This window comes from Hordeum vulgare, chromosome 6H (genome assembly GCF_904849725.1).
Source record: "Hordeum vulgare subsp. vulgare chromosome 6H, MorexV3_pseudomolecules_assembly, whole genome shotgun sequence".
NCBI lineage: Eukaryota > Viridiplantae > Streptophyta > Magnoliopsida > Poales > Poaceae > Hordeum > Hordeum vulgare.
This window is the reverse complement of record NC_058523.1, coordinates 166791846-166801664: the sequence shown is the minus strand read 5'-3', so window position 1 is coordinate 166801664 and position 9819 is coordinate 166791846.

The window sequence follows — 9819 nt, the reverse complement described above, 5'->3', positions numbered from 1 at the left end:
TGACGCCTTACTCGTATGAAACTGCTAGCTTGGTTCCTCGCCGACCCAAGAATCCTTTTGATCTTGACATGGACCTATCTCTCTTCCTTGATGATTAAGACGAGTTTGTTGCCCTGTCCAAGTGTAATTGGAAACTGGGCGACTTACGAATCGAAGGTGGGGAGAGCTCAAGGAAAGGTGACTCGGCGGCGTCCTGATTCGTTCATGGATCCTTTCTTCACTAGGGGATGACAACCATTTTGGCCACGCGAGCCATGTAATAGCTTTGTTAGTGTTTGTGGAAAAACAATCAGTCAGTAGTACCTTTTGATGGAACCACTTTTATTCCTTGAATATATGCATGACTCGCCTGCAAGTTTGATGAACCAGGGAATATCATAAGTTGACAAACAAGTTTTCACCTTATGTGTAAGGAAAAACATCAGCCGACTCAGTGAGTGCATGGCAAAGAATAGACCAGCCCCCTGGATTATGCCAGAAAATAGAGCAGCCCCCGGGTTATGTCAAAAAATAGTTCAGCCCCCGGGTTATGGCAAATAATGGTTAAAAATGAGTCGGGGCGAGTTATAATCAAAAGCCGACTCAAATATATTACGGAACCTTGTGGTCTTGCCATCAAGAAAGAAAATTTTATCGACTGAGTGAGTTGCGATAAGATAAGACAAGTTTGCAAAACTCTAGTGTTACCCTTAGAAAGCTTTTTGCAACAAGCCTTGTTATTTTAGACCGGCTGATCAGGCGCGAGTCAAGCTTCCATGAAGCAGGTTCAATGAACCACTGGTTTATCTATTTCCCATATGTGACTCTAGCCGGTAACTTATATGTTTTAACCATGGCGAGTTCAGGGTCCAAATAACGGATTGACTCACCTTGAGTACATAGGTCCATGTGGCGACTTGTTCAACACATAGTCTAGTATAACCATTTGTAATGCGGTAATTTTTCGCTAGCCAAGAGGGTATTCAGGCTGAACTCGATGAGTGGAAACCCCTAGGTGACCTATGATGTAGGAAGAAACCAGGCATAGGATCACAGAAACGTATACCCTCTTACTGCAAAACGAATTGGGGACCAGTAACCCCCAAGTAAGTCGGCTTAATTCTCAAAACCACATAAGGCGCCTATGGTTGAACCGTGCAACATGCCAACGTTGGTCCTGTTTGGCTTTATCAAAGTCCTGTTTTGAAGTAAGTGCAGCATGGAGACTTACGCTCTTTGACTTTGATAGCGTCCATGTTTGGGCGACTTATAGAAAAATAAAGACTCATGCTTTCAAAAGCTGAAACGGCAAGGGACCCCGAAATTCGTGGGTGCCGGCTTTATTGCTTTCATAATTCATGGATTACAATTTTCTGAAAACTGGTAAAGAAAAAAGGGGAGCTCATGGCTCTAAGTGTAGTAAGGCCGCAGATGGGCTATGTTCCAGGGGCGAGTTGTCTCAACCTTTGTAGTTGGCCGATCTGGGCGAAGATCCACCAAGTAGTACGAGCCATTCTGAAGAGCCTTGCAGATGACAAACGGTCCTTCCCACGGAGGTTATAGCTTGTGCATACCAGTATGATCTTGAATCAAACGGAGCACCAAGTCGCCTTCTTGGAAAGTCCGGCTCTTGACCCGACGACTGTGGTAACGTCGCAAGTCTTGTTGGTAAATCGCCGATCGTGATGCGGCTAAGTCTCGTTCCTCCTCCAAGGCGTCCAGCGAGTCCTGTCGTGCCAGCTCATTTTCCTATTCCGCATAGGTGGCGACTCGTGGGGAATCGTGTTTGATGTCACTTGGTAACACCGCTTCAGCTCCATAGACCAGAAAGAAGGGAGTAAAACCCGTGGAGAGATTTGGAGTTGTCCTCATACTCCATAGTACTGACCGTAACTCCTCCACCCAACATCCTGGAGTACGTTCCAAAGGCACCATGAGCCGAGGCTTAATCCCTCGCAATATTTCCTGAATCGCCCTCTCCGCCTGCCCATTAGACTAGGGATGTGCAGCCACGTAAACATCAAGTCGGATATGCTCTCGTGAACAAAACTCTTGCATTGCAACTTTGGATAGATTGGTACCATTGTCAGTAATAATACTATGAGGATATCCAAATCTGAAAATTAGTTTCTTCAAGAATTTGACGACCGTATCTGCATCAGAGCTGCTAATAGGTTCCGCCTCCACCCACTTGGTAAATTTGTCAACCGCCACCAATAGGTGAGTCTTTTTGGTGGAAGACCTCTTGAAAGGGCCGACCATATCAAGCCCCCAGACTGCAAACGGCCAAGTGATTGGTATCATCCGCAATTCCTGAGCCGCCACGTGCATCTCGCGTCCAAATTTTTGGCAGCCATCACATCAGCGAATGATCTCCTCTACGTTTGCGTGAGCCGTCAGCCAATAGAACCCAGGTCTGAAGGCCTTAGAGACCAAGGATCGGGACCCAGCATGATGACCACAGTCTCCCACGTGAATCTCATTGAGGATCATACATCCTTCTTCAGGAGAGACGCATCTTTGAAATACCCTCGAGGTGCTTCGTTTGTGTAACTCGCCATTGTGTATGACCATGGATTTACACCGACGGACGATCTGGCGAGCTAATAACTCGTCAGTTGGTAACTCGCCTCTGGTGAGATATGCCATGTAAGGAATTGCCCAGTCTGGATTAGCGTGGAGAGCCGCCAAGAGTTGAGACTCGGGGTCCACTACCGCTCACTACTAGGAAAAGGGCTATAGATGATATAGATACTAATGGCGCACCACACAAGCAGTGCGCCACTACTATATAGTAATGGCGAACCATGTGAGGTGTGCCATTACTGTGGTGGATACTAATGGCCCACCACACGCTCGGTGCGCCACTACTATATTTTTTTTTATTTTTTTTGCAAAACTACTAATGGCGCACTAGCACCTGGTGCGCCATTAGTAACCTGGTTACTAATGGCGCATCTGTTAGTAGTGCGCCACTACTATAAAAAAAATTGGTTTTTTTTTTGCAAACTACTAATGGCGCACCAAAGCCAGTGCGCCATTAGTACCCAGTGTTACTAATGGCGCATCTGTTGGTGGTGCGCCACTACTAATTATTTTTTTACAAAACTACTAATGGCGCACCAGAGGAGGTGCGCCATTAGTAACCAGGGTTACTAATGGCGCATATGTAGGTGGTGCGCCATTAGTAACCTGGGACCAGCTAGATATTTTGGACAGCCACCTACCACACTCACTTTCCCCACTTTCATTCTCTCCACCTCCTCCTCCAAGCTTGTCTCGGGTGCCTCCTCCTCCTCACCTCATTTGCATCATAGATTCACCCAAATTAAGTGGTTAAATTACCTTTTTTTGATAGGTAAGTAAGGGGAAAGCTTTTATGTTGTAGATCTACTTTTTTCTCCCTCCAACAACGTGCACATGCACTTTTTATGGCCTAGCTAGATCTACGTATGTTTGTTGTGTTGCATATGTTTGTGGTGTTGCATATGTTTGTGGTGTTGCATATATGTTTGTGTTTGTAGGTACCGGTATTTGAAATGCGATAGTTGCCAATATTTTCCCGGAATGTTGATTCATTTCCGTTTCGGCGAGAATTTGGCACTATGCATTCTTTTTTCTCCTATTTTTGGGCAAAGTCATGCCAAAAATTTTTGGTTCTAAAATAACGTTTTGCACTACCCCGCAGGCGACCATGGTCCGCACGATGACCGAAGGCATCGTGAATAGGTTTTTGAGCTCCGCGAAGGCCGAGATGCTTCAAAAGAACGAGACGGAGATAAGATGTCCGTGTCGAAGATGCAAGCTAAAGAGCCTTATGGACCCGGATTCCGTAAAGGTGCGGGACCACCTGCTCTTGCGTGGTTTCATGGATGGCTATCGGTGGCAAGGTGATGAAAATGATTATGAAGTCGTCCATGGGGGGCGGGAAAGAAATGAGGAAGGACCTGAGCAAGACAACTGCGGCGAGGGCGGGCGAGAAGACGAAGAATCTCCAGGACACAGTCATCATGTAGAAGATGCCGGACATGATGATGAGGAAGATGCCGGAGCAGACGAAGGGCATGATCATGAAGATGAAGATGCCGGAGCAGACGATGATGGACCATCCATGGCCTTGGTGCAGGACCCTCATATTCAAGAGCTGCTTCTCAAGCAGACGGATAACACAAGAGCTGCCGCCCGAGAGAAAGCCAAGCTGGATCAACTGGAGATAGACGCGGTTACTCCATTGTATGAAGGATGCAGGCCCGAGGATACCCGCCTGAAAGTAACGCTCATGGCTCTGGAGATGAAGGTAAAACACAAAATGACCTACGCATGCTTTGACGAGAACATGTCATTCTAGCACGAACGTCTTCCCAAGGGGAACAAGTGCCGGACCAGTTTCGAGGAGGCGAAGAAAATCGTGTGTCCTCTGGATTTACCGCACGTGAAATACCATGTGTGCATGAACAATTGCATCATTTATCGGGACGAGCACGCGGAGTGTACCATATGTCCGGTGTGCGGCGTCAGTTGATACAAGAAGAGTAAGAAAGCTCCTCGAAAAGTGGTATGGTACTTTCCAATCACTCCTCGTCTGCAACGGTATTTCGCGAACCCTAAGGTAGCAAAGCTCATTCGTTGGCACGCGGATAGGGAGGAGAAAAAGCGAGAAGATGACGGAAATGATCCGGAGATAAATAAAAAAGACAAGATGTTGAGTCACCCTAAGGATGCGAGCCAGTGGCAAGCGTTGAACTACGAATACCCAAAATTTGGGGACGATCCAAGGAACATCGTGCTGGGCGCGAGCACCGATAGAGTCAATCTGTTTGGCAGCCAGAGAAGCACACATAGCACCTGGCCTGTGTTTGTGTGGATGTACTACCTTCCCCCCTGGTTGTGCATGAAGAGGAAGTACATTCACATGAGTATGCTAATTGAAGGGCCGAAACAACCAGGGAACGACATCAATCTATATCTGGGGCTGCTGAAAGAGGAGCTAGACACGCTGTGGAAAACGCCAGCCAATACGTGGGACGACGCAGAGAAAGAATATTTCCCTATGAGAGCCGCACTGCTCACAACGGTGCACGGCTATCTCGGTTACGGATATGTCGTGGGGCAGGTGGTCCACGGATTTTCTGGATGCGTCGGGTGCATGGATGACACAATGTATCGCCAGCTAGATAGAGATCCTGGGTCTTCAAAAACCGTGTTCATGGGACATCGAAGGTGGCTTCGCAATGATGACACATGGAGAAAACACAAGGATCTGTTCGATGGTGAAACCGAACCCCAAAGACGCCCCCTTATGAGGAGCGGCGAGGAAATATACGAGCTGTTGAAAAATTGGAAAGAGTGCCCACCGCCGGGAAAGGCGCCAGAGCCGGGAAAGAAGCGAAAGGCGCCAGAGCCGCTGCTGAAGGTATGGAAAATGAGGTCTGTTTTCTGGGACTTGCCGTACTGGAAGATCCTCCATGTGCCTCACAGCCTTGATGTCATGCATATCACGAAGAACGTGTGCGAGAGTCTACTTGGTACCCTGCTCAACATGCCAAAGAGGACCAAAGATGGACCGAAAGCAAGGGTAGACTTGAAATCATTGGGCATCAGGGAGGAGCTTCACGCTAATAATGATGATGATGATGATGATGATGATGAGGCGATGCAGGACACGAAAAGTCATCGCAATGGCAAAAAGTCCAAGAAGACCGGAAATGACTTCCCTCCCGCATGCTTCACTCTAAGTCAGGAGGATATCGATCAGTTTTTCACCTCCCTCGTAGGACTAAAACTTCCTTACGGTTACGCGGGGAAGATAAGTAGATACCTAGACTCAGCGAAGCAGAAGTTTAGCGGGATGAAGTCTCACGACTGTCACGTGCTGATGACGCAGATACTTCCGGTTGCAATCCGTGGGATCATGGACGCGCACGTCCGTGAAACTCTATTTGGCCTATGCAACTTTTTCGACGTCATCTCTTGGAAGTCGGTTGGCGTGAGGCAACTCAGAAGGCTACAGGAAGAGATCGTGGTGATACTATGTGAGCTTGAGATGTACTTCCCGCCCGCATTCTTCGACGTTATGGTGCATCTACTAGTCCATATCGTGGAGGATATCATCCAACTCGGGCCGACGTTCCTGCACAGTATGATGCCGTTCGAAAGGATGAATGGTGTCATCAAAGGATACGTTCGCAACATGTCACGTCCATAGGGAAGCATAGCCAGGGGCTTTCTGACCGAAGAGTGCATCTCCTACTACACGAATTATCTAGGCATCGAGAACCTCGTTGGTCTGCCCGTCATCAGGCACCTCGGCAGGCTCGAAGGATGGGGTCACTGTGAGGGTCACCGCAAAATGCATGTCGACTTCGAGGGTCGACTCGCCGACTTTGAAAGAGCAAACCTAGTCGCGCTACAACACATAGACGTGCTCGATCCTTGGGTCATAGAGCACAAAACCTTTATTGAAAAGACGTACAATGACCGAGGCAATAGAGGACGGACGGAGATATAATCAAAGAGCACAACTCTTGTTTCACGCGTTGGTTCAAGCAGAAGCTACTGTTGTACCCTTTACATGAGGATTCTAACGCGGAAGAACAACTCATATTCGCCTTGTCACATGGCACCGAGCACAACCTGATGACGTATGAGGCATACGATACCAACGGCTACACATTCTACACCGAGGGAAAGGACATGAAGAGAGATGGTTATCAGAACTCCGGGGTAACGATGGAATCCTACACCGGTAATGACAAGGACAGATACTACGGAAGGATCGAGGAGATCTGGGAGCTGAGCTACGCTGGAGAGAAGGTCCCGATGTTCCGTGTCAGATGGGCCAAGAGCGTCATAAAAGAAGACCGGTATTTCACCACCATGGTTATACCCGAAGCCAAATCCAAGACCGCGGGCGCAAACGTCACCGCGAAAAATGAGCCATGGGTACTGGCTTGCCAAGTGGACCAATGCTTCTTCATTACCGACCCGCCAAAGCCCAGTCGTGTTGTCGTGAGGAGAGGCAAAAGGAAGATCATCGGAATGGATGGAGTCGCCAATGAGCAAGACTTCTACAAGTACGGCGACCCGAAGATGGAACATGACGACGATGATGAAGTACCAGCATACACCACAAGAAGAAGCAGGACCACCCTACCTAAAGGACGTCCGTTCAAGAGAAGAACTCCATTTATGAAAAATAAGAGCAAGAAGATTGTGAACAAATAGCTAGCTAAGATCGATTGTATTTAAATTGTAGCCTTATTTCTCGATTGTATTTCGACATTTTCAATTTTGATGATATTTTTTCATATTCAGTATGAAAAAATATTAAATATACATGAGGACACTCGATCTCGATCCCCTCCATCTCGATCGCTATCACCCCTCGCAAGATCCCCCTCGCCGCTGAGCACCCCCCACACCCTCTCCCGCTCCACCGCCGCCACCGTCGGCATACTTACCACTAGAACACCTATTCACAAGATTCAACTCCTATTCATAGGCATCCACTTGCAAACATAAAAAAAATACTAGGCACTAGATGTGTTGTTGTGAGGCACTAGATATTCATAGGCATCTAATTGCAAACATCAAAAAAAATACTAGGCATCTACTTGCAAACATAAAAAAAATACTAGGCACTTCTCAAACCAAGGTGCAACCAGCACAAGAAAACAATGCATAGAAAAAAGGGCTAAAAAAGGAGGGGGGAAGAGGATTCGAACCTGCCATATCCTGCTAGGAGGCAAAACCCACATACCATTGTGTTGCTACTTCGAAGGTTAACAACATAGAGAAGGCGTACCTCATATACATGCGCCATTACTATATAAAAAAAAATTCTAATGGCACACCGCTCGGGGTGCGCCATTCCTAAGCCGGCTGCCCTCGCGCCTTGCTCTCCTCTCCCGCGCGCGGCCTCCCCCTACCCCCTTTCCACCGCCCAGCAGCGCCCGCAGTCTCCCCGAACCCTAGCTCCGCCGCCGCGGAGGGCCACCACCTCCCCGACCTCACCATCCTCGGTCGCCGCCTCAAGTCCCTCTGCAAGACCCACGCCATCCTCGTCCTCTCCACCGGCGGCGCCCCTTCCTCGCCCCTGCTCTTCATCCTCATCGCGCTCCTCCTCGTCTTCACCGCCTTCGCCTTCGTCGTCACCAACCGCGGCGCCGGCTCCGTCGTCTCCGGCCGTGGCTACCGCGAGTACCGCCTCGGGGAGTACTCCACCTGGCTGTAGCGCCGGGTCGAGGACGCCGACAACATGTCCAGGATCCGCAGCTGCCTCCGCGACGGCAGCGTCTACCAGAGGTTCGGCGCCAGGGGGGAGTCGCTCCAGCAGTTCGTCACCAACAACCTCTCCCTGATTCAGGTCGCCTCTCCTTCGCCCTTGCGTTCAATCAATCCTTGCAGTTTTGCTGTTCGTGCGCTACTGCTGCTAGTTGGAATTTGGGGACGAATCGATTGGTCTCCGGGGGATGCGAAATTGCATCTCCACTAAACGATTGCATCTGCAGTTGGTACAGATTGTGTATGAGTATTCCGCGCAGGACCGGTAGAAGAATCGTGGGATCCCATGTCCACCACACGTGACACTTCAGTTCGCATGAATAATTGCTCTGCAATTTCTATGCTACGCTACTACATTGTCGATTAGCTGCTTAATTTCTGTACCGTTTATCTTCCAACGTGTTGTACTTCTGTTTGTTTCCCCTCTTTGCTATACTGCTTGGCTGTCCATATGTCTATTAGTCATGCTCATTTACCATTATATTGTGGTAGGTTTCTACTAATGTCAATGCATTATTGTACTGATGACTTACTGCATCTGTGATTTTCTTTTTCCTGGAGGTTGTTTCTTTGGAATGCCACTTTAGCTTATGCAATTTCTATGCTATGCTACATTGTCGATTAGTCACTTAATTTCTGTACCATTATCCTCCATTGTGTTGTACTGTTGTTGTTTCCCCTCTTGCTATACTGCTTGGCTGTCTATTTGTCTAGTGTGCTAATGGATACAGCTGGCCTGCCTTTTCTGGCAGCATGCCAATGTATTATACTATTGTGGTATGGGTCTGGTAAGGCAATTAATGGAAGATTTGAGCAGTGGTCACTCCTAGTGCTAGCAATTCAACTTGATTTTTTAGTTTGGTCATACAATACTCATCGGTAGCACCCATATAGTTATATCAACTTTCATCTGTAAATACCTCTCCTCCTTGCAAATAAATTTAATAACTTATGTAGCAGTATGGTTTATACTTGTCACGTGCACATGCCGATGTTTACAGCTTGATGAATAAATTTACTCGCGGAAGAGAAGGCTATATTAACACTGAGCTATGCATGTGTATATGCAGCCAAGACAAGTAGCGATCCACTACGACGACCCCATTCGCTGCAGGTGTTCTTTCTTTCCATCTACAATACAGCAGTAGTAGTACTATCTTGTTTGTAGAGTATGATTTTTTTTGCTGTTTTCATTCACCGCTCTCTCAAACGTTCAGCATATTAATCTTCCCAATGGGGTTGAACCAACAGCCAGTGGGTTTCCATTTTAAGTTTCTACCAGCAACCTCTGTTTCTATCTTGGGATACTTCCATGTTTCATGCTGGACATAGTTTGCTGGGTTTTATTTACGACCATCGTGTCGTGATGATTTTGTAGGTACCCCGAGAGGCCCTTGAGTTTGCCGGAATGTCGATGAACTTCTGTTCCGGCAAATTCGGGTACTCCATATGTCCTATTTTCAGCAAAGGTCATGCTGAAATTTTCCGTGAATTTTAGCATGACTTTGCTAAAAATAGGACATATGTGGTACTTGCGACTAATGCATGGGCCGGGTT